Source organism: Hypanus sabinus, chromosome 4, assembly GCF_030144855.1.
Source record: "Hypanus sabinus isolate sHypSab1 chromosome 4, sHypSab1.hap1, whole genome shotgun sequence".
Taxonomy (NCBI): domain Eukaryota; kingdom Metazoa; phylum Chordata; class Chondrichthyes; order Myliobatiformes; family Dasyatidae; genus Hypanus; species Hypanus sabinus.
In genome coordinates this window covers 47,649,061-47,674,277 of record NC_082709.1, presented here as the reverse complement: position 1 = coordinate 47,674,277, position 25,217 = coordinate 47,649,061, and the positions used below count along the sequence as shown (strand labels likewise).

At 39.6% G+C, this 25,217-nt stretch overlaps 1 protein-coding gene across 6 annotated transcripts in view; it reads left to right on the top strand.

The window, feature by feature from the left end:
- Window positions 1–25,217, top strand: part of LOC132392730 (diacylglycerol kinase beta) — a 521,872-nt gene that overhangs the window by 312,949 nt on the left and 183,706 nt on the right. The gene's annotated exons all lie outside the window — the stretch shown is intronic.

The window sequence follows — 25,217 nt, the reverse complement described above, 5'->3', positions numbered from 1 at the left end:
AAAATGTTCATTTTTAATGCCAACTAATATACTCAGAATACATTTTAGTCATTAGTATACAGTGCCTATAAGTATTCGCCTTCTTTGGAAGTTTTCATGTTCTGTTGTTTTACAAAATTAAATCGCAGTGGATTTAATTTGGCTTTTTTGACACCGATCAACAGGAAAAGCTTCTTTTGCGTCAAAGTGAAAACAGATCTCTACAAAGTGATCTAAATTAATTACAAATATAAAACACAAAATAATTGATTGCATAAGTATTCACCCTCCCCACTTTAATTTGACACACCAATTCATCACTGCTGCAGCCAATTAATTGATTTTTAAAAAGTCACGTAATTAGTTAAATGGGGATCTGTTTTTAGAGACTTGTGTGCAGTCAAGGTGTTTCAATTGATTGTAGTAAAAATACACCTATATCTGGAAGGTCCAATTGCTGGGGAGTCAGTATCCTGACAAAAACTACATGAAGACAAAAGAACACTCCAAGCAACTCTGCGAAAACAGTGTTGAAAAGCACAAGACAGGAGATGGATACAAGAAAATTTCCAAGTCACTGAATATCTCTTGGAGTACAGTTAAGTCAATCATCAAGAAATGGAAAGAATATGGCACAGTTGTAAATCTGCCTAGAGCAGGCCATCCTAAAAAACTGAGTGTCTATGCAAGAAGGGGTCTAGTGAGGGAGGCCACCAAGGGACCTATGACAACTCTGGAGGAGTTACAAGCTTCAGTGGCCGAGATGGGAGAGACTGCACATACAACAACTGCTTCACCAGTTGCAGCTTTATGGGAGAGTGACAAAGAGAAAGCTACTGTTTAAAAAAAACTCACATGAAATCTTAGCTAGAGTTTGCCAGAAGGCATGTGGGAGACTCTGAAGTCAGCTGAAAGGTGGTTTGATCATCTGATGAAAACAAAAGTTGAGCTTTTTGGACCGTCAGACTAAACGCTGTGTAAGCCAAACCCTGCACATCCTCAGAAACACACCATCCCTACCGTGAAGCCTGGTGGTGGCTGCATCATGCTGTGGGGATGCTTCACTGCAGCAGGGCTTGTAAGGCTGATGAAAGTAGAGGGTAAAATGAATGCAGCAAAATACAGGCAAATCGTAGTGCAGTCTGAAAGAGAGCTACTACTTGGGAGAAGATCTGTTTTCCAGCACGACAATGATCCCAAGCATAAAGCCAAAGCTACACAGGAATGGATTAAAAACAACCAAGTTAATGTCCTGAAGTGGCCAAGTCAGAGTCCAGTCCTCAATCCAATTGAGAATTATGGCTGGAATTGAAAATGTTCCCCATGTAATCTGACAGAGCTCGAGCAGTTTTGTAAAGAAGAGTGGAGAAAAATTGTAGTATCTGGATGTTCAAAGCTGATAGAGACCTATCCACACAGACTCAAGGCTGTAATTGCTGCCAAAGATGCATCTACTAAATACTGATTAGAAGGGGGTGAATACTTGTGCAATCAACTATTTTGTGCTTTATGTCTGTAGTTAATTTAGATCACTTTGTAGAGATCTGCTTTCACTTTGACATGGAAAAGTCTTTTTCTGTTGATCAGTGTCAAAAAAGCCAAATTAAATCCACTGTGATTCAATGTTGTAAAACAATCAAACTTGAAAATTTTCAAGAAGGGCGAATGCTTTTTATAGGAACTGTATGTACCAAACGACTTAATTTTACTTAACTCATCAGAGGCATGATCATGTAATACAAGCTGGAAGAAACTAATATGGAAGCAAAAATAGCAGGTAGGATTGATATTTATATTTAACAAATATAATTGCACAGTGGCCATAATAGATTGGTTTCCATTATATCTCATGAAAGGTATTGAGAGTTTATACTGTGCAGTGTCCAGACTGAAAAGCAAAAAGTACATCAGATGAACCAAGTTATGATAGTCAGTATCATGGAGCTTCTAGTCCAGCAGGGTGAACTAAGTCGCATGCTTAAGATTAGGGAATTTAAACAATTAGAACCTTTTTGCTGGGGCTTTCAAGTAATCTGATCCACTCTCATCCTTTACCAGCTGAGAGAGGATCATTTTATTAGATGAAGTGATCCTACGTTACCTCCCAACACTGGGTATCAGAGGTACATTTGATTTCCAGTGGTTATATAAATTTTTAGCACTGACACAGAACAAGTTTTAGCAATTATGTCAAAGGGGGACACATTATTGAAATGTGGCACTGACCAGTGTTCAGATTGTTTCATTTCCGGTGGTACCGTATGGACAAAGATTATACATTTGAATATTTCTGCTGCATTATCTACCTTGTTCATCTCAAAATGTGGGAAATTTGAACAAAGCTAACTCAGTTTAAGTATATTGCTTTATATGTTTGCTTGTTTAATTGCATAATTTTGCATTATGTCTTCTAATTCATTTGAGCATAGTGGTTATGAATACAATAAAGGATATTTCAGGTGAATACTAGGGTTTCTTTAGAAAAATAGAAGGCTGAGGCTTCTCTTCATGGAGAAATTGTTTAAATAGATCCAGATATAGTATCCTTGCTCATATGAATTTTCTAGCACATTAATGTCAGGGTGAAGTTGTCTTTTGAAGAATGTCATTTCATTTAAGGTTGTTCAACATGAAGTATAATCTTTAATTTATGTCAGTCCTTAGTTATTGCTTGTGATTTTTGATCAGCTGAAAATGCACTCAGTGACCACTTTATTAGATGCAGGCAGTACCTAATGCTAGTACCAAATAAAGCACCACCTGTACCTAATAAAGTGGCCGCTGAGTGTCTGCTTATTTATTTATTTATCTATCTATTTACTCATTTAGCAATACAGCACAAAGTAGGCCCTTCCAGCCCTCTGAGCCACACTACCCCCGCAACCCCTGACAAACTTAATTAACCCTAACCTAGTTATGAGACCATTTACAATGACCAATCAACCTACCCAGTACATCTTTCGACTGTGAGTGGAAGCTGGGGAATCCGCACATTGCATACAGGAACTCCTTACAGAACGGCACCAGAAATGCACTCCGAACTCTAGAAGGGTCCCAAGTCGTAATAGTGTGGCGCTAACCACAATGCTACCGTGGTGTTGTGTAGCCCATCCACATCAAGGTTCAACATGTTGTGCTTTCAGAGATGTTCTTCTGCACACCACTGTTATAATGCGTGGTTATTTGAGTTACTGTCGGCTTCTTGTCAACTTGAGCTAGGAGAGTGTGGCCATTCTCCTCTGACCTCCCTCATTAACAAGGCAATTTGCCCACAGAACTGACACTCACTGGGTGTTTTTTTTTTGTTTTCGCACCATTGTCTGTAAAACTCTCTGTAGCATGTGAAAATCCCAGGAGATCAGCAATTTCTGAGATACTCAAACCACCCCACGTGGCACCAACAAGCACTCCACTGTCAAAGTCCCTGAGATTACATTTCTTCCCCATTCTGATGCTTGGTCTGAATGACAACTGAATCTCTTGATCATTCTGGTGTCTTTCCCGCTCTTTTCCAGTCCTGATGAAGGGTGTTGGCCCGAAATGTCAACTGTTTATCATTTTCATAGATGCTGCCTGGCCTGCTGAGTTCCTCCAGTATTATGTGTGTGTCACTTTCTTGACCATGTCTGCAAGCTTTTATGCATTGAGTTGCTGCCACCCAATTGGGTGATTAGATACTTGTATTAGCAAAGTGTGCAGGTGCACCTAAGAAAAAGTGGCCACTGAGTGGACTTGTCTAGTTATTTCCAACCTAGACTGGAACAGGTCCTGCAATGAAGAAGGTAGCTACAAATCATTTTCTTGTTACCTGTGCTTTACTCCCATCTTGCTTTGGATTTAGTAAAAATTTTTAAGAAGGTTAGCCATCTAAGTCAAAATAACTAAAATATTCCAAATTAAGTTGAGTTATCTTTCATAAGCTTTGTATTGAGAGTGCCATACATCATTTGACTATATATAACTTTTATGCAAAAAAGCTAACATCATTACTTTCCCAACTGGTAAAGCTGCAAATGAGGAATTGTTTTCAGATGGGAAACATTATTTAAAAGTTAACCAGTATGATAAATTGGCTTAATAGCAGAAAAAGTATATGATAGATTTTGTCCTGAAAATTGGTGGTTGCTAGATACTTCCAGCAGTAATTTGGTCCTATCCTTTAATAACTTGGAATGTATAAAGTTTGAGAGGATATGTTTTAATGTCCTAGCACATATTTTGTCAGTTGAGTAGGTCTTTCCAATTATCATTTGCAGTTTTCTTTCTTTTTCTCCAAATCTTCCTCCTGAGTTTGGATGAGATTAGAACTGGAGTGAAAGGTGAATAATTTAGGGGAAATCTGAGGGGAACGTCTTCACTCAGGTGGTGAATGTGCAGAATGAGCTGCCAGCAGAAGTGGTAGATGTGGGTTCATTTGTAACATGTAAGAGAAATTTGTATAGGTACAAGAATGGGAGGAGTTTAGGGGGAAGCAGCTTGGCTGTGGGTAAATGGGTCTAGGTGGAAGATTAGGTTGGCTTGGACTACAGTAGATGGGCATAAGAGCCGGGTTCTGAGCTGTAGACTCACCCTAATGGCACAAACTAAGGCTGATAATATGATCCTGAGCTTAATAATACTGATCCAACATGTAGAATAGAGGCCGTACATTTGACAGCTGATGATAAAAGGTAATCCAGTCATGTTCACCACAAAATTGTACACGTGCTCCTTCACCTAGCAGATGCTGCAGTTTGATCAGCATTCTAGCATTCACACCAAACGATACTAAGCATAAAGATGGCACCCTGGCCATCCAGATTCTGCCACTAGCACTGATTTGGAACAAGACCTAAGATTTTACTGGTCTAATTAATTTATCAGAATGATAATTTACCCATTTGTCTATGTTCTTCAATTGCAGATTTGATGAATATGAATGTTACCAAGTAAATACATTTTATATGTGCCTTAAAATTTAGAAGAAAGATAAATGTCTATTAGCAAGTCTAAGTCTCCTTTGTATGGAAGACATAATTATTCCACAAGATCCATAAATTTTCTTTCATTCTCAAACCACTCAGCTGGTTGAATGGTGTCATAGCAACAACATTGAATTTAACATCAACACCCAAAGAACAGGTTGTGGACTTCAGAAAGGGTAAGTCAAGGGAACTCACACCAGTCTTCATAGCAAGATTAGAATTGGAAAGGGTGAGCAATTTCAAGTTCCGGGATGTCAATATCTCCGAGGATCTCTGCTTGGCTAATATATCGATGCAACTGCAAAGAAGGCACGACAGTGGCTGTATTTCATTTGGAATTTGAGGAGATTTGGTATGTCACCAAAGACACTCGCAGATTTCTTCAGATGTACCTTGCAGAACATTCTAACCGGCTGCATCACAGTCTGGTGTGTGGGGAAGATCAAAATAAGCTGCAAAGTTGTAAACTCAGTCAGTTCTATCATGGGCACCCAGGACATTTTCAAAGAGTGATGCCTCATAAAGGTGGCATCCTTTATTAAGAAGCCCCCATCCTCCAGGACATGCCCTGTTCCTATTGCTACCATCAGGAAAGAGGTACAGGAGTCTGAAGGCATCCACTCAATCATTCAGGAACAGGTTCTTCCCCTCTGACATCTGATTTCTGAATGGATATTGAAACCCTGAACACTAGCTCATCATTTTACCTTTTAATTTTTATCTTTGCACTACTTATATAACTATTTAATATATTTTTTAAAAGGATCTAGTGTTTTCCAGACGTATATGACTCTTCCAGGGCTTCCAGCCAGGTACAGCTATTGATTATCACTGATGTTTCGATGACAATCTCCGCCTTCTTCATCAGGGTATGATGCTGTTTATAACCCCAAAGTCCATCCCTCCTGATTGGTTAGTCCTCATCCAATCAGGTTTCTGCTCTCCCATCTTGTTTACAGTCGAATTCCAGTTCTTAGTTAGAGCAACATCTTGAGAAATTGGCAGAAGCAGAACATTGCAATCACAATGGCCATAGGATTGACTTCAATGGCACCAAACTACTGAGCTACCTGAAGCCATTGAGATAAAACTAGAGGAAAAGAATTTCCACGAAGATGAAGGTAAACAAGGTGGGAGAGCAGAAACCTGATTGGATGAGGACTAACCAATCCAGAGGAAAGGATGATGGGGGTGTAAATACCACCAGACCAGACACGCCCAGGCATCATTCCTGACGAAGATGGTGGAGTTTGTATTTGAAACGTCAGTTATAATCGATATCTGTACCCAGCTGGAAGCCCGAGAAGAGTTTATTCATATTGTGTGTATGTGTGTGTTGTACGTTTGCTGTAATTCGCAGCTTTTATTCTCTATTATTTTGTATTGCATTGTACAACTGCTGCAAAGGCAACGTTTTTCTTGACATACAGTATGCTGGTGATATTAAACCTGATTTTGACTCCAATTCATTAATTCACATGTTATAGATGTATATTAAGGTCTAAGAATTTACTCAACAGAACAAGGATAAGTAATCTGTTCAGTCTGTGGTATCAATTGGTGCTTTCTATGAAAGTAATGAGAAGATATTCAGTCATCTCAAATGTGGTTGTAAGCCTGGGAAGATTGTTAATATCTATCTTGACCTCATGTACCTGAGCAGAACATCAAACTAGGAACTATTTGAAGATTATTTCTCGGATTATTCTTTCTATCTGCTAATGCAACTTTATGTTTTTGGAGTTTACCAGTGGATTGAACACTATTAATATATAAAGAATTGAAGCCTTCCACTGAGGCAAGTTGTTTGCAATAATGTATGGTTTGCTGGTGCTAACTCTTGAGACCTTTGCATGCCAGGGAGAATAAAGAAATGTTGTGCTAAATAGAACAACCTCTTCAGAAGAGGTGGGTGGAGAGGTGGATTGGGGCTCTCAGCAACTTGCCACAGTTGCTCATACTGTCCTGGGAACTCAATTCCCATTTAAGACTCAATGATAACCAATGTGCAAGACTTCTTTACATCACTAAATAGAGCTGAATTGCCTATTATTTAGCAACAGAGCATGTTGAGTTGATCAGTAGATGAGATTATTGGTGCAGCTTGAAGGGGTTGCCTTTTGAACACGAGCTTCCTTCCCTTTGACAGGGTAACTTCTTCATAGACCTCCACCACCACTTGCTGCTTTCACCAATGCTTCATCACCTAAAATCTCTGGGTATGTTACCAGAAAGTTACTGGAAGTGAAAGCCAGAGTTCTGGGCTACTAATCCATAGATGTGTTTGAATCCTGCCACAACACCCAGGAAATTTAGTTGCAATTAAATAAATCTGAAGTTAAACTAAAATCTAGAATTAGCAGTGGCAACAATAAAACTACAGAATTGTTTGAAATCCATCTACTTCACTTGTGTCCCTCAGGGAAAATAATCTTAACCCTGAAGATGATTGATTCAGGATTGCTTCATTAAGGATGAAATAATAAATTCCAAAATATGTTGATGAAATCCATATTTCATAAAAAAATTCTACAAAAATATATTTTAAAGTATAACCCACATGTGCAACCGTTCCTCAAAAGTCTCCCCTTTTCAACAAAGTACCACTACACCTTGTTGCCACAATGTCGTTTATGTTTAAGAGTTCAGCAGGCTGTACTTATGGAATGCTAGGCATGTGCAGTATCTGAGACAATCATGAATGATGTTTTCAGTGAGCAACATGGGTAGTGCTAGCTTCATAGAGAGATTACTTAAAAAGAGCATGCAGTTTTGAGTACTGTGCTACCTACAACCCAGTGAATGTGCATTGTTAATCATGCTTCAATAGTCTCCATCAACCAGTTCTCAGCTAATCTTTGAGCTTAATATTAAAATATTAAAATGAGGGGAAAGAAACAGTTCACTCTCCGTGTTTTATTTTATACCTGATGACCACACAGAGCTACAGCCTGCAAAGTAATTGGATCAGATGCTGGGAATGGGATTCCCCAGCTGCTTTTTGTGTGTTAGCCCAGTTAATCCACACTCACACTGTAATGATTTGTTACATCCATAAACTACTAATATTTTAAAATGACTATGTAATCTTTTTGTGAAAAAAAATCTGTAATTAATGCTAATATGTTATTCGGTATGTTCTCCTGACTCGAGGTCAGTGTTGCAGTAAATTGAAAATGTTCATAATTGTATTTCACCGTCTATGCATAGACTGGCATTTTGTTTCAAACCCTACATTTATTCTCCTCACAAAACAAGTTACTACCAGACTCTTGACTTCACTTTGATTTCTGCTTCATATTGATTAATGATGGATGAAAGGACCCTTTTGAAGTCAGTCCCCAGTATTTCTTTTTAATGCCCAATCCATTAATGATCTGCCAGCTATAATGGATAATACTACATCATTTTGCTTGTCATTATGGCAATGGCAAAAATTGTCTATGTGGTTTTGTGCTGAGTTTTAATCAGAACTATAAAACCTATCTACTAACAATAATGTGAAACAATTGATTTTTATTTTGAAAGAAGCACTTTATTGGTGTTAATAGCCATGAGAAGATGAGGAAAATATGTGTGTATACAAAGCTCTATTCACATTTACAGAATCTGCCAAAGGACTTCAGGACCAGCAAAATGGTTTTGAAGTGTAGGTGCTGTTATTTTATAGGTTTATTTTTGCCTGCTGAGGTGTCTCAGAAAGCAGTGAAACAGATGTCTTTATTGATATTCATTGTGTTACAATTGTTGGTTCGGACACTGAAATAACTATTTTAGGTCCAGCTGAACAGGTAATCAGCTCTAAGATTAATGATTTTTTTTTAAAAATTCTCCCTCACAATGAATAGTTCCTGCAATATTGCATGCAAATAAAATATGTAACAAAAACTAGAGTCCCTGGAGCCAAGATAAGCCTGCTACCACTGCAATTAGTATGACAGGAATTAATATCTTCACTATTCACAATGTCTGCATCAATCAGAAACTAAATGTACGATAACATCGCTTTGGTGCTATTAAACATAACCCTTAAACAATTTAAAACAAATGGCTTAACAATTATAATAAAGTAATGCACAGAATTTTCTGCACGTGTATTAATACATTCCCAAGTGTGCAGTGCTCTTTCTGTTCTTTTGGTTCTGTTTTACGTGAGGTTGATTTATACTTTTAAACTTGCGCACCAGCTCGTTTTTGTTTCACCTGTTTTAAATCACAAAAAAAACACAAATAATATAGTAATTTTAGAAGTAATGTAATTCTGTTTTGTATTTGTTTCTAAAGATATTTCAGAGCTGCAGCTACATCATCTTGAGAAGTAAATGTGAAAGAGATACAACCACTATATATTATAAATATTATTTAATTTCTTATGTGTAACAGAGAATAACACAGAGATCCCAATCCTTACTGTGGCTTTCAAACATATATTCAGCTTAATGCATTTATTTGTATGTGATTAAATTAAGGACAGAAAGCACCATCTTTAGAAATCATTGCTGGCCCAGAGGAGCTGTCTTAGATCTCCTAATATAGAACGGTGACCTATTTATTTTCAATGCTTTATCCTCAGCATTAAAATAACATCAAAGACTTCATATGCGCTGCGCTCTTACTTCACGAATAAAGTTTTCAGTTATCATTGGTGGTTAAGATTTTTTTTCTACTATTTATGCACTCTTCACTTTTTCCTCAGGAAGACTGAGCTGGTTGTTTGTGTCAATTTAGCTCAGTTTCAGTAGCTTTGCTCTGAACTCCGTTCTAAGAAATGTTATGAAATAAAGCTGTACCAAGGGACGGCCTCAATATTTGATCAGTTATGCAAGGTAGAGTTACAAGGGCATTATTTAATGAAATGTGCTCTGATTGAAATTCATTGCTTAACAAAACTCAGCAAAACATATTGGGCATAATCCCTCCATTTATCCTTTCAAACCCTGTGAAGCTTCTGTACTGTATATTTCATTGCAATCACCTCTTCTAAATTCAGTAGAGAATGAGCCCAGGTTACTTAATCTCTCTTTATATCACAGTTTTGTTGTCCCAAAGATCAAAGTAATAATTCTTTGTTGCACTCCCATTGCAAATATGTTCTCCTTTATAAATGTAGATAGTGCCAAGATATGGTCTATGTTCCACAACTCCTACTAGGCCCTTATAAAATTGAAGCAAGTAGTCTCTATTCTTGTATTCAAATCCTCTTGTAATAAAAGCCAATCTATGATGTATTTTCCTAACTGCTTTGCTGTACTTGCATATTTGCAATTTGTGGACATGGTCATCCAACAATTGACACCTTTCATTGTTGCACCGCGTCAAAAAAAATGTGTATACACACAGTGGATAGCTTCTTATTCATTTAAGTTGTCTATAGTTCTGCATTCTCCTCATAGCCTGCACTGCCGTTCAACCTTGTAATGACAGAGGCAGAACAAAGGTAGACAAGAGCGGTGAAGTTATTAATTGAGCAGAGAATCATTTTGCAAGGCTGATGTGAAAGCCACCAACCACCAGGACTGCCAGTAAAGTATTAAACAAGAAGTGAATATCACCAGCAGCATTAAAATTCAACAAACTCCGAGACTGACATCAGGCTGTAAATAGCTGCTTGAAATTGAATTGATGTTGGAACAATAGTAAGCATTCAAAGAGGAGGCAGTGAAAATGGTAAAAAGGGATAGATCAAATAGTTACAGACCAGTGTGCTTACATTAGGTGGAGAGATTTCTGAAAAGCATTCTGAAGGACACAATACATAGTTGGTGAGAGAAACACAGATTAATCAAGGATTCATTAAAAAAGCTAAAAGCTAAATATTTCAAATGCAGGAAATCTGCAATGAAACAGAAAATGTGCTTATGATATTCAGTAGGTGTGGCACTCACTATCTGTGGAAGGAAAGGATTTGCTTTTCGAGTCAGTGACCTTTTACTAGAATTCAAAAATGTTGGAGACAAACTTTAAGAAGTTTGAGCTTTATAATCTTAAAGCTTGTTTTATCTCAGACTTTTCCCAGTTCTGATGAAAAGTCATTGAACCGAAGCATGAATTTTATTTCTTTCTCTGCTAAGTTTGCTTCACTGGCTGAGTATTTCCAGCATTTTATTTTAATTTTGCTGAAAGAATGATATATATGATTAATAATTGAATAATTTTGGAGAGGTAGCAAGTGACAGTTTCAGGATAGCAGCCACTGTTTGTTCATTTTCATAGATACTGCCTGACCCGCTGAGTTCCTCCAGCATTTTGTGCAAGTTGCTTTGATATAAAATGTTTGGCTTCTAACAAGTCTCTACGTGGCGGACTGATCAGAAAAGTAAAGCCCTTGAGATCCAAAGTGAAATACAAATTGGACTCAAAAAGAGTTCACTGACAGGAAACAAAGGATGTTTCAGTGATTTGCAAGCTGTTTGCAATGGGGTTCCTCAAGGTTCACTGCATTTTGACATGCATCAGCAATTAAATATGGAGAGCCTTATTAAGTTTCCTGATGACATCAAAATTGGCTATGCACCGTTTGGTGAAGAAGAAAGCTACAGATTACAAGACAATATTAATTGACCAATGAAGGAAACAGAAATAGGACCAAAAGACACAGGAGCAAATGCTCCACCATTTGATCATGGCTGATTTATTTCTCACCTCAACTCCATTCTCCTGCCTTCTCCCCATAACCTTTGCTGCTATTACCAATAAAAATCTATCAACCTCTGGATAAATATACCCAATGGATTGTCTTTCACATCAATCTAGGGCAATGAATTTCACAGATTTGTACTTCTGGCAAAAAACATTCCTACGCATCTCTGTTCTAAAGAGATAGCCTTCTATTCTGAGACAGTGCCCTCTGTTCCTAGATACTGCCGCTGCTGGAAACATCTCCACATCCATTCTATCTAGGCCTTTCAGTGTTTTGTAGGCTTCAGTGAGATCCCACCTCCCAATTCTTCTAAAGTCCAGTAAGGAGAGGTCTAGAGCCATCAAACACTCCTCAAATGTTAACTCTTCCATTCCTGCAATCATTCTCATAAACCTCCTCTGGACCCTCTCCGAAGCCAGCATATCCTTTCTTAGATATGCAGCCCAAAACTGCTCACAATACGCCAATTGCGGTCTGACCAATGCCTTAAAAAGCCTCAGCCTTATCCTTGCTTTCAAAACGAATGCAAACCTTGCATTGGCCTTCCTCACCACCCACTCAACCTGTAAGTTAACCTTTAGGGAATCCTGAATGAGTACTCCTAAGATCCTTTGCACCTCTGATTTCTGAATTATCTCCCTGTTAGAAAGTAGTCTACACCTTTAGTCCTTCCACCAAAGGGCATGACCATACACTTCCCTGCACTGTATTCCATCTGCCACTTCTTTGACCTTTCTCCTAATCTGTCTCAGTCCTTCTGCAGACTCCTACCTCCTCAACACTACCTGCCCCTCCACCTATCTTCATATTGTTCGCAAACTTGGCCACAAAGCCCTCAATTCCCTCTTCCAAATTATTGACATAAAATGTGAAAAGAAGCAGGCCCAACACCGACCCCTGCTGAGCACCACCAGTCACCATTTTGGGTACTAACCTTCGTAGTATCCGAGACATCTTCAAAGAGCGGTGTCTCAGAAAGGCAAAAAGGTGCTGTTCATTATTAAGGACCCCAAACACCTAAGGTGTGCGCTCTGCTCACTGTTACCATCAGGGGAAGGAGGTATAGAAGCCTGAAATCACACAGTCAGCAATTCAGGAACAGCTTTTTCCCCACTACCATCCGATTCCTCAATGTACATTGAACCCATGAACACTACCTCACTTTTTTTTAATATATATCATTTCTGTTTTTGCAGTATTTTTAATCTATTCTATGTACATACACTGTACATACTTAGTGTAATTGATCTATTTTTCTTTCCATATTATCATGTATTGCATTGAACTGCTGGTGCTAAAGTAACAAATTTCATGACACATGCCAGTGATACTAAACTTGATTCTGATTCTGAGAGGTAACTTGACTGAAGTATGTCAAATAGTCAGAGGCATAGATGGAGAAGACAGCCAATGTCTTTTTCCCAGGGTGGCAATGGCTAACAGCAGAGAACATCTTTTTAAGGTAAGTGGAAGAAAGTTTATAGAAGATGTCAGTGGCAGGCCGTTTTAAACAGGGATGGATGAGTGCCTGGAATGCACTGCTGGAGGAGGTGGTAGAGGCTGATGTATCAAGGACATCTAAGAAGCACATGGATGATAGAAAAATAGTGGGTGATGGGTTATGTAAGAGGGAAGATTAGATTGATCATGTAGAAGGTTAATCAGTCAGCACAACATCATAGGCCAAAGAGCCCGTACCGTACCATGCTGTCCAGTTCTATGTTAAATCTCCAGGTTAGGGATAACTGTGCAGTTAAATTAAGAGGAGTTAACAGGTACCATCTAACACCACATTGAGGTGATAAGAGAAACTGTAGGGTCGGGCCATACTATGGAGGAGCTGCTACCAGTCCCCGGCAGTGTCCACACGCATCATGCCAGCCATGGAAAAAGACTTCTCACCATTGAGTGGCCACACCAGTCACGACGGCCATTGGCCCACTGTGCATATTTCACTGGCTGTGCACTCCAGACTGGGCCACGGGACAGTAAGATCACTTTAACCATTTCATTGCTGTAGAAGATGGTAGTATCTGAAATGAAGGAACCAATTACAATATTAACAGTGTAAGAACCAATGTGAACGCCCATTATCTAAGTATCTGTACTTCAAGAACCCTGACCATATTTTGTTATTGTAACCCATTGGCACTGAAACCAATTCAGCTTTCTTATTGTGATGGGAAGCATTATCTAAAAGTTAAGCATTATGATAAATGAGCTCGATGGCATAAAATGTATTTGGCGTTTTTTTGTCCTGAAAATCGGTGGTTGTTAGATATTTCCAGCAGTAATTATATTCTATCCTTTAAGAACTTGGGTATCAAAAACTTCGAGGATATAGACAATAGACAGTAGGTGCAGGAATAGGCCATTCGGCCCTTCTAGCCAGCACCGCCATTCACTGTGATCATGGCTGATCATACACAATCAGTACCCCGTTCCTGCCCTCTCCCCATATCCCTTGACCCTGCTATCTATAAGAGCTCTATCTAACTCCCTCTTGAATGCATCCAGAGACTTGGCCTCCACTGCCTTCTGGGGCAGAGCATTCCACATATCCACCACTCTCTGGGTGAAAAAGTTTTTCCACATCTCTGTTCTAAATGGCCTACCCCTTATTCTTAAACTGTGGCCTCTAGTTCTGGACTCACCCATCAGCAGGAACGTGCTTCCTGCCTCCAGCATGTCCAATCCCTTAATATGTTTCAATCAGATCCCCTCTCATCCTTCTAAATTCCAGTGTATACAAGCCCAGTCGCTCCAATCTTTCAACATATGACAGTCCTGCCATTCCGGGAATTAACCTTGTGAACCTACGCTGCACTCCCTCAATAGCAAGAATGTCCTTCCTCAAATTCCCTTCATAAATCCATGCTGACTCAGACTGATCCTTCTACTGCTATCCAAATGTGTCATAATTTCCTCTTTTATAATTGACTCCAGCATCTTTCCCACCACTGACGTCAGGCTAACCGGTCTATAATTCCTTGTTTTCTCTCTCCCTCCTTTCTTGAAAAGTGGGACAACATTAGCCACCCTCCAATCTGCAGGAACTGTTCCTGAATCTATAGAACATTGGAAAATAATTACCAATGCGTCCACGATTTCTAGAGCCACCTCTTTAAGTACCCTGGGATGCAGACCATCAGGTCCCGGGGACTTATCAGCCTTCAGACTCAACAGTCTATCCAACACAGTTTCTTGCCTAATATAAATTTCCTTCAGTTCATCCTCTACCCTAGTTCCTTTGGCCACTATTACATCTGGGAGATTGTTTGTGTCTTCCCTAGTGAAGACAGATCCAAAGTACCTGTTAAACTCATCTGCCATTTCCTTGTTCCCCATAATAAATTCACCCGTTTCTGTCTTCAATGGCCCAATTTTGGTCTTAACTATTTTTTTGCTATTTACATACCTAAAGAAGCTTTTACTATCCTCCTTTATATTCTTGGCTAGTTTACCTTCGTACCTCATTTTTTCTTGGCGTATTGCCTTTCTTGTTATCTTCTGTTGCTCTTTAAAAGCTTCCCAGTCCTCTGGTTTCCTGCTCATCTTTGCTATGTTATACTTCTTCTCTTTTATTTTTATACTGCTCTTTACTTCCCTCGTCAGCCACGGCCGCCCCTTACTCCCCTTAGGATCTTTCTTCCTTTTTGGAATGAACCAATCCTGCACCTTCTGCATTATTCCCAGAAATACCTGCCATTTTTGTTCCACTGTCTTCCCTGCTAGGGTATTGTTCCATTGAACTTTGGCTAGCTCCTCCCTCATAGCTCCATAGTTCCCTTTGTTCAACTGTAATACTGACACATCCGATTTTCCCTTCTCCTTCTCAAATTGTAGGTTAAAACATATCATATTATGGTCACTACCTCCTAATGGTTCCTTTACCTTGAGGTCCCTGATTAAATCTGGTTCATTGCACAACACTAAATCTAGAATTGTCTTCTCCCTGGTAGGCTCCAGTACAAACTGTTCTAAGAATCCATCTCGAAGGCACTCCACAAACTCCCTTTCTTGGGGTTCAGTACCATTCTGATTCTCCCAGTCTACCTGCATGTTGAAATCCGCCATGACAACTGTATCACCTTTGTGACATGCCAATTTTAACTCTTGATTCAACTTACACCCAACATCCAGACTGCTGTTTGGGGGCCTGTAGATAACTCCCATTAGGGTCTTTCTGCCCTTAGAATTTCTCAGTTCTATCCATACTGACTCTACATCCCCAGATTCTATGTCCCCCCTCACAAGGGACTGAATATCATTCCTCACCAGCAGAGCCACCCCACCCCCTCTGCCAGTCAGTCTGTCCATTCGATAAGATGTATATCCTTGAATATTCATTTCCCAGGCCCTGTCCGCTTGAAGCCATGTCTCAATTATTCCCACAACATCGTTCTTGCCAATTTCCAACTGAGCCTCAAGCTCATCTACTTTATTCCTTATACTTCGTGCATTCATATATAATACTTTTAATTCGGTACTCCCCTCTCCTTTCATATCAATTCCTATTTCACTTGGCCATACTGTATGATCTCTTCTTGAGCTTTCTACTCCATTGATTCTGTTGTCCTTTTTAACTTTTCTTATTTTCACTTTCCCTTCAACTCCATCCTTATATTTCCAGTTCATCCCCTCCCCCCCACTACTTAGCTTAAACACATCCGTGTTGCAGTGGCAAACCAGTCTGCCAGAATGTTGGTCCCCCGCCTATTAAGGTGCAACCCGTCCTTTTTGTACAATTCATCCCTACCCGAAAACAGATCCCAGTGGTCCAAGAATGTAAATCCTTGCTTGCCACACCAGCTCCTCAGCCACACATTCAGATCCATTATCTCCCTGTTCCTGCCCTCTCCAGCACGAGGAACTGGAAGCAAACCGGAGATGACCACCCTGGAAGTCCTGCTTTTCAGCCTTCTTCCGAGTTCTCTGAAGTCCCGCTGCAGAATGTCCTTCCTCTTCTTCCCGATGGCATTTGTGCCGACATGCACTACCACTTCCGGCTGTTCACCTTCACCCTTGAGGATTCCCTGCAATCGGTCCGTGATGTCCTGGATCCTAGCACCAGGGAGGCAACACACCATCCTTAAATCTCACCTGTTGCCGCAGAAACCCCTTTCCGTACCTCTTACTATGGAGTCCCCTACTACCACGGCTCTTCCTGATGTCTGACTCCTCGGCTCTGCTTCTGCACCAATTTTCAGCTCGCAGACCTGTCCGCCTCTCAGACTGGCAGTATCTTCTGTCCTGACAGCTTCCAAGAAGGTGAACCTGTTTACGAGAGGTACATCCCCTGGGGACTCCTGTACTTCAAGCATCCTTTCCTTCCTCATCGTTGCCCCCTTTCTCTCTTTCGGTATCCTTGGTGTAACAACCTCACTGTAGGTCCTGTCCAGAAAACCCTCATTTTCGAGGATAAACCTGAGGTCACTCAGTTCTTTCTTCAGTGCTGCAACATGCTCCTTCAGAAGCTGAATGTGGACACACTTTCCACAGCTGTAGCAGTCGGGGGCACCATCAGTGTCCCTGACCTCCCACATCATGCACGTAGCACACTGAATCAGCTTAGCGGTCATGTCTTCACCCTCTGCAATTGTGCCTGGTGTAGTCTCCTCGCCGAAGACTCCCGAACCAAAGACTAGAACTTTTCACACCAGGCACTTCCCTCGACCAGGCCACTTCCCGACAGGCATCAATGTCTTAGAGACAGTTACTTTATGTGTACATCAGGCCTTTAAAATTATTGATTGCAGCTTTCTTTCTTTTTCTCCAATTCTTTCCTCCTCAGATTGGGTGAGAATAAAACTAGAGGTCATAGGTTTATGGTGAAAGGTGAAATAAAGAGAATCTGAGGGGAACTTCACTCAAGTGAGTATGTGGAAAAGTTGCCTGTGGAAATGGTAGCTGTGGGTTCAATTGCAGTATTCCACTTGGAGTACTGTGCTCAATTCTGGTCGCCTAACTATAGAAAGGATGTGGAAAACATAGAAAAGGTGCAGAGGAAACTTACAAGGACATTGCCTGGATTAGGGAGCATGCCTTATGAGAATAGGTTGAGTGAACTCAGCCTTTTTTCCTTGGAGCAACGGAGGTTGAGAGGTGACCTGATAGAGATGTATAAGATGATGAGAGGCATTGATGGTGTGGATAGTCAGAGGCTTTTTCCCAGGGCTGGAATGGCTAGCACGAGAGGGCACAGTTTTAAGGTACTTGGAAGAAGGTACAGAGGAGAGGTCAGGGGTAAGTTTTTTACTCAGAGAGTGGTGAGTGTGTGGAATGGGCTGTCGGCAACGGTGGTGGAGGAGAATAGGATAGAGTCTTTTAAGAGACTCCTGGACAGGTACATGGAGCTCAGAAAAATAGAGGGCTATGGGTAACCCTAGGTAATTTCTAAGGCAAGGATATGTTCAGTACAGCTTTGTGGGCCGAAGGGCCTGTATTGTGCTGTACGTTTCCTATGTTTCTAAATTTTAAGAGAGGTTTGGATAGGTACATGGATAACGGGAGTTGGAGGGATACAGTTCAGATGCAGTTGGTGTTACGTACCCTGTAACTGGGTCACTCACCAGCAAAGATAGAGAGGTCCGTTGAAGTCTGATGATACTATTTTTAACAGTATTTATTGATAAAAATACACAAAATAATATCAATGCAAACATACAGATAATATACGTCATCAATACTAAATCTAAAAGCGCGGGTCTAATAATAATCAATAAGAAATAGCTATCGTTGTCTAGGGGATAATGTATTGTCCGATGGAAATATAAAAGTCACTTTAGTTCATTCAAGCTGCAGCGTTTTGGTTTGAGAGAAAGACGGGTTAAAACTTGCCCAGACCTTTTATGATGTCAGTCCTTCGAGAGTCGTTGGGAGTTGATTTCCCCGTTGTTAGCTAAAAACCGTTCTTCCGTGGTCAAGGCACACCGATTCCGGGGCAAATGGAAACGGACGCACGTGGCCTTCCCACCGGCTTTTGCTAATATGGGATCGCTAGCATTTCTTCTGGTGCGTCTGAGGGGCTGTTCCCACAGACCCTCTTTTATCCTGACTCACAGGGTCTCAGATGTCAATCAGTTTGAGATGATGCAATCCCTCCACCAACCTCCCCCCGGTTCATTGCCTGGGGCTTCGATGCACCGTACAGGATGCAATACACAAGTCCGTCTCCAAGCCAGTATCAATGGGCCCGCCTTTCGGAGGCCAGGACACATTCCAATGCCTTGTGGATTCTGCATGTCTTTCTCTTATTTCCTGAGTCTCCTGAACTGACTCAATAGTGATCTTGCGATTCTCACAAAGGAGGGGGCTACCCCGCACCCTTCGGCCCCTCAGAGCTGTGGTACATTCATAACATTGGGACTAGGCAGAAGATCAGGTTGACATGGAGTAGCTGAGCTGATGAGACTTTCTAGTGCTCTACAACTCTAAGATCTGGACTCATAGCCATTCATATTGCTTAGCTCAAAGAAGATATTAAATGGTGGCAAATATTAGTTTGTATTCTCACAAAGCAGCAATCTTCATTTTAAATATGCCTAATGGTTTAACAATCTAAAATGTCTGTTTTTCAGTCTTACTGCACCTGCATTTTGCCCAGTTTACTTCGATCCATCATTATAGTAACTGTTGAATAATTACTAGGTTACAATTCAGAGCATTGGTTTTGTTCACTTCACTGACAGTGGAATTAAGTCGAATTCTCAGAAGAGCAGCATGGAGTTGTAGACCTTAGCACTCTAGTTAATGGTGGAGAAGAGTTTCATTTATTGCTGTAGTCAAGAAGATTATCATGGAGCTAGAATCTAACCAAATATTAAGAGAATATGTCAATATTAAGAGAATATGTCATTAACTTACAAGGAAAACAGAAGGTTAACCAGACTTATTTATGGCTCAGGTTATAGTTTGTGAAGGTAGAGATCGGGAAATTTTCTTTAGAAAGCTGTTGTTTATGGTTTACAGTGACCATAAAAGCAAATCTTCTAATGCAACTGGCTGTAAATAATCTAAGGTCAACTTAAATTTATTATCAAAGTACGTATACTGTACGCCACCAGATGCGACCTTGAGATTAATTTTCATGCAAGTGTGCACAGATACACTATAGAATCAATGAAAGAGCACATCCAGCAGGACGGACAAACATCCAAAAGACAAACACTGTGCAAAAATAAAAGAGAAAATATTAAGTGAGCAATAAATATTGATAACATGAAGTTAAGAGTCCTTGGAAGTGAGTCCATAGGTTGTAGGAACACTTTAGTGATGGGGTGAGGGAAACTACCTCCTTTGGTTACCCCTCATGGTTGAAAGGTAATAACTGTTCCTGAACCTGGTGGTGTGGGTCCTGAGGCTCCTGTACCACCTTCCTGATGGCAGCAGTGAGAAGAGAGCATGGTCTGCATGGTGGGCATCCTTGATGATGGATTTTGCTTTCCTGTGATCACTCTCCATCTCAATTTGCTCAATAATGGGCCACAGCTACTACTTTCTGTAGGATTTTCCACTAAGTTTGAGATTTACCTTTGAAAATTAAAAGGAAAATTCGTGCAATATGTTTGAAAAGAATAAACTTGATGAACAGATTAGAATGTAGTGGAGAGTGCATGGAGTTGCAGATAGTGTGGTTCAGGATGTAGTCTGAGACGAGCATGGAATTAGTGGAAAATGTTGATAATTTGTGATGTAGCCTGAAGGCAATGTCTTACTGGATATTTTAATTTGTTTTGTTCAGAACCTTTAGTAGATACTAAAAATGTTGTATTTGTCTTGTCAATGCAATTTTGATTTAGGTCATTTTTTTTAGGTGAAAGGACAACTTTCTATAACAATTTCTAAATTAAGTATTGTATGCGTACAGGATGTTTGTTAATGAAGGTTATACAGCTGATGACAGGACTGTATACGTGCAATAGGCATGGTGTTAATTATTGTGCAGCTGGTGCCCTGTTCCAAATTTGAACTGAGTATGGAAGTAATTACATTTGCAAATTAGAAACCCATCAATTAATGTAACTTGAAACTTTGCATTTCATTGTTGGTTCAATTTCAAAGTCATCAAAACAAAATTTGTAAGGCCAAGCATTTGTGGATATGCTTACAAGATTTGAATCTTTGTGGATAATTGAAGCAGTTGAAATTTAGCATCATAGATTTGCTGTAATATGTACTTTAAGATTGCAAAATTAAATTCAAACTATTTTCTATACGTTTACATTTAAGTTTCATAAATAACATTTTATTCTTGTGTCCAAAGAACAGTGTTGTACACAAAAAATTGCTTTCTCAGAAATGAGTGAAGTTCATACGTGTCACTTGAAAACTAAAACAATTAACCCCAAAAGATAATTTTTTAAAAAGCACCAGGTGCTTTACACAGATCTCATTTTCATGATCCTCGGGCTCTTACTGCTTTTATGATATTATCACTTCCAGAAGCAGCCTTTTTTCTCCCACCAACAGCACACTTGCGTACTCTAAGTATAATGTACTTACAACTCAAAATTCAGCCCTGGTTAGTGGTGCTAAAAGTGCTGTATCATTGCATCAAGTCATGCACTGTTCCACTGGAAGTCATTTCTTTACAATTGTGTAACTCACAAATAGGAATAAATCCCTAGATGACTTCAAGTCAGGTGATTTAATCAGGCAAAAAAATAATTTTTCATTTATTTTAAAAGGTAATTACTTATCTGAGGACAGTGTACTTGAATATATAAAGCTACTATCCAAAGAACAATCTAGATGTCATGTGTCTTTAATATATACAACTATTGCCAATGAATGGAAATGCTGAAAATGAAATACTGACTTGCTGTAAGTGGCAGTTTCCGTTCTTGCTTTAGGTGCTTTCATAAACATGGGGAATGTTTTAAGTCTGGATAGCATAATTAATCCATCATTGGGATTGATGGTATTGGTGATACTTGAAACCATCATTTGCCTCATGCTGTTTCAGTCATTGATACACCAGCCCTCCAGCTGTTTGATTTATAAAGTGTTGGAAGCTGGAGAAAAATCATGCTGTCAGCCCTTGTGATATTGATGAACTAAAGTAATTGAGATATTGATAATATTCATGTGAGAGCTAGTCCAGGGATAAATATTACATGAATCATGGTAGGTTCAAATTCTGCTCTTCACCATCCAAACTAATAGTAATTTAGTTTTTTTAAACTAAGTATATAAACATTTAACATTTTTGAAGAATTAACTTAACTATCAGTATGTTTTAAAGTTATTAGATAACCAGTTGGTTTTTGTTTCTGGTGCATATCAGGTAGCCAGGGGCCCATTATGCCCACCAGATCAATTGAAAGGAAACTATTCAAATTTTTTTAATATAGTATGATTTAATTACAAGAGGGCTGGAAATTACAAGCGGAGGGAAGGTGCATATTACACTGCCTTTGGTAGGGATGTGTCTCCACCTCACCAGCTATTATTGCAAAAATTAATGTACCCAAAAATATTACTTAATATTTTTAAGCAAATAATTCCAAATTATTCCTTCTTTAAAAGAGATGCCAGCATACAATAGTGAGATTAACATAGGAGATTCTGCAGATGCTGGAAATATTGAGCAACTCATACAAAATGTTGAAGTCCTTTGCATAGATATATGAAGATGGTAGGATATGGATCATGTGCTAGCCAAAGAGATGTACTTTAATTTTGTTTCATGCTTGGCACAAGTTTTGTGGACAAAAGGGCCTGTTCGTGTGCTCTTCTGCTCCTTTTTCTGTAGTACTGCTACATTAGCTGAGGTAGAGACTGAAGTGAGACTGAAGCAGCATTTTGAAATGGATAGCTGAAAATGTGTATGTCAGCGAAGCAGAGAAGGAAATGTAAGGCAAACATAAAGAGTACATAAAAGAACTGTGATTTAAGAGTACTTTTAAAGCCTTAAAGCACCCCAAGTAATAAAAGAGATTATTTACAAACTCGATTATTTAATGATGCCTCAAAGGAGCATTGTAAATTGTTGCCTCCCTACCATGGCTCATAGTCAAGTTGCACAATCAGCATAGTAGCTCTGTGATATAAATTCAGACTTTCCTACCTAAAGGCATTATAAGACCCTATAATAGATTCAGCTTATTTGTTAAGTTCCCACAAGTCACAGACATGAGCACATTGTAGGCCAGCTTCCTGTACAAGTCTATGTGCTTTTATTATAATTTTTGTCCCACTTCCACCCTGTTCAAGTTAATAAATTGAGGAGCAGTGGGATAAAAATGCACTGAAACCCTTTGACTTTGCTCATAAACAGATAAACTTTGGCAATGACACGACCATTCCATGGCACAAACATGGCTCGTAATTGCAGAACCTGATGTGATTTTTGGATTGGAGTTCTGGGAGTGTGGTGCTATAGAAGCCTTCCTTTTGCTACACCAGCCAAACAAAGCAATAGTGACTGTGCAGGTGCAAACTGCACATGAGTTGGCCCCTTGACCAGACAGGCTCACCCATTCAGTAAAATCATGGTTGAGTCAGTCTTGGCCTCAACATCCCTTGCTCCACTTCCTTGCTCACGGGCCAGACCACATAAAGATTGTAAGCTCCTTAACTCTTTGTAGTTTAAATATACATAGGTGAATTGCCTTTAACTTTTTTTTGACTCTGCCTCCACAGACCAATGATTTATGACACTCCAGTGGAAGAAAATACCACCTGAAATAGACAGCTCCTTATTCAGAAACCGTGTCCCCTCATTGTACATACTTCTAGCAGGGGATAACAACCCCTCAGCATTCATCCTGTCCATCCCCTACATAACACTTCAATAAAATTCTCTGTACTCCACTGAGCATAGACCCTCCCTGCTTAGTGTTCCCTCTTACCTCATTCCCTTCATCCCAAGGAACAATCTTGTTAACCTTGTAGGCATGACTTCTAATGCATGTATGTCATTCTTTAAGTATGACTTTTGTGTTTTGCGTGCTAAAATCCCCAGAACCATTTGCACTGCCACATTTTGCAGTCTCGCAATTAAAGTTTAAACAATAACTTGCTTGATCATTCTTAACCAAAGTGAATAACCCGACAAATGTGTGCATTATGCTCCATCTGCACTTGCCCACTCGTTTAACCTATCTATATCCCTTTACGTACTCTTTATATCCTCCTGACCACATACTAACCCACCCATTTTGCATCATCAGCAAACTTGCCTATTCTACCTTTAGTCCCATCATCCAAGCAATTAATACAGACTATAAATAGTTGAGGCCCAGCAACAATTCCTCTGATATCTCACTAATTACTGACTGCAAATCAGAAAAAGTTGCCTCATTCTCTATTAGTTAGCCATATGCCCATCATTCACCCCATTATGTTATTCACTGCACAGTGCATTGTACCTTATATTGTAACATTTTATGCAGTATCTTACAGAATGCTTTCTGGATATCCAAGTACATCACATTCACTGATTTCCTCTTTGTCTACACTAATTCATCCTTAACGAACTCTGGTGAATTTGTCAAATTCAGCTTTCTTTTTCACAAAACCATGTTGACTCTACTTGTCATGATTTTCTAAATATCCTGCCAGTACCTCCTTAATAATGGATTACAACATTAGGCTAACTGGCATATAGTTTCCTGTTTTCTGTTCTCTCCTTTCTTGAATAGTAGTGTTACAATTACAGTTTTCAAATCCTCCAGGGCCTGCCCAAAGCCAGAGAATTTTGGCAGATTACAACCAGCGAATCTGCTACCTCAGCAGCTCCTTTCTCTATGACCCTAGAATAAAATATTGTAAGTAGAACCAGGAGACTTATCATCCATTAGTTTGCCTGTTACATTTTCTTCTTGTGATCACCATTGGTTTAATTCCCTTGATTATGTATTATTATTAATACAGTAAGTTGGTTTAAAATCATTATTTCTGGCACAGCAGTATGTTATTGTGTGCAGTAGACACCCATTTACAGGAAGGATGTGAGACCTTGGAAAGGCCTGGACTAGAAGGTATGAGCTATAAAGACAAACTTGAATTATTTTCTATGGGGTGTTGGAGGCTGAAGAAAGTCATGTTAGAAGCTTAGAGAACTATAAGAGGCATAAATAATGTAAACAAGATCTCTTACAAAGGTAAGAAATGCTGAGTACTAGAGGGTATAGGTTTAAGATGAGGAGGAAAGTTTAAAGGAGATGTGCAGGACAGGTTTTTTAGACAGAGGGTAGTAGGTGCCCAGAATAGGTTGGGAGGGGTAGTGGTGGTGGTGTTTAAGAGGCTTTTAGATGGATATATTAATATGCAGGGAATCAGGGGTATGGACCATGCACAGGCAGAAGAGAACCAGACTAATTCAGCATAGTATTTGGCTCAGGCATTGTGGGCTAAAGGGCGTGACCCGGCACTGTCTGGTCTATGTTCTCTGTTCTAACTATTGTGCCTGGGATGAGTCTTCCAGCAATTTTTCTGTTGACCTATATAAACCAACTCAGCTCTGATGTTAAGCCTTTAGAGGCTATCCTGATAGGTTTTCCCATATCATTAAATGTAACCGATTAGCAATAGTTTAAAGTAATAAACTTCTGATTTTTGTGTTCTGAGTAGCCCGATCTGAAGCTGTGAGTGCAAAGAATTTGAAAGGAATTCCTTTTTAAGGATAC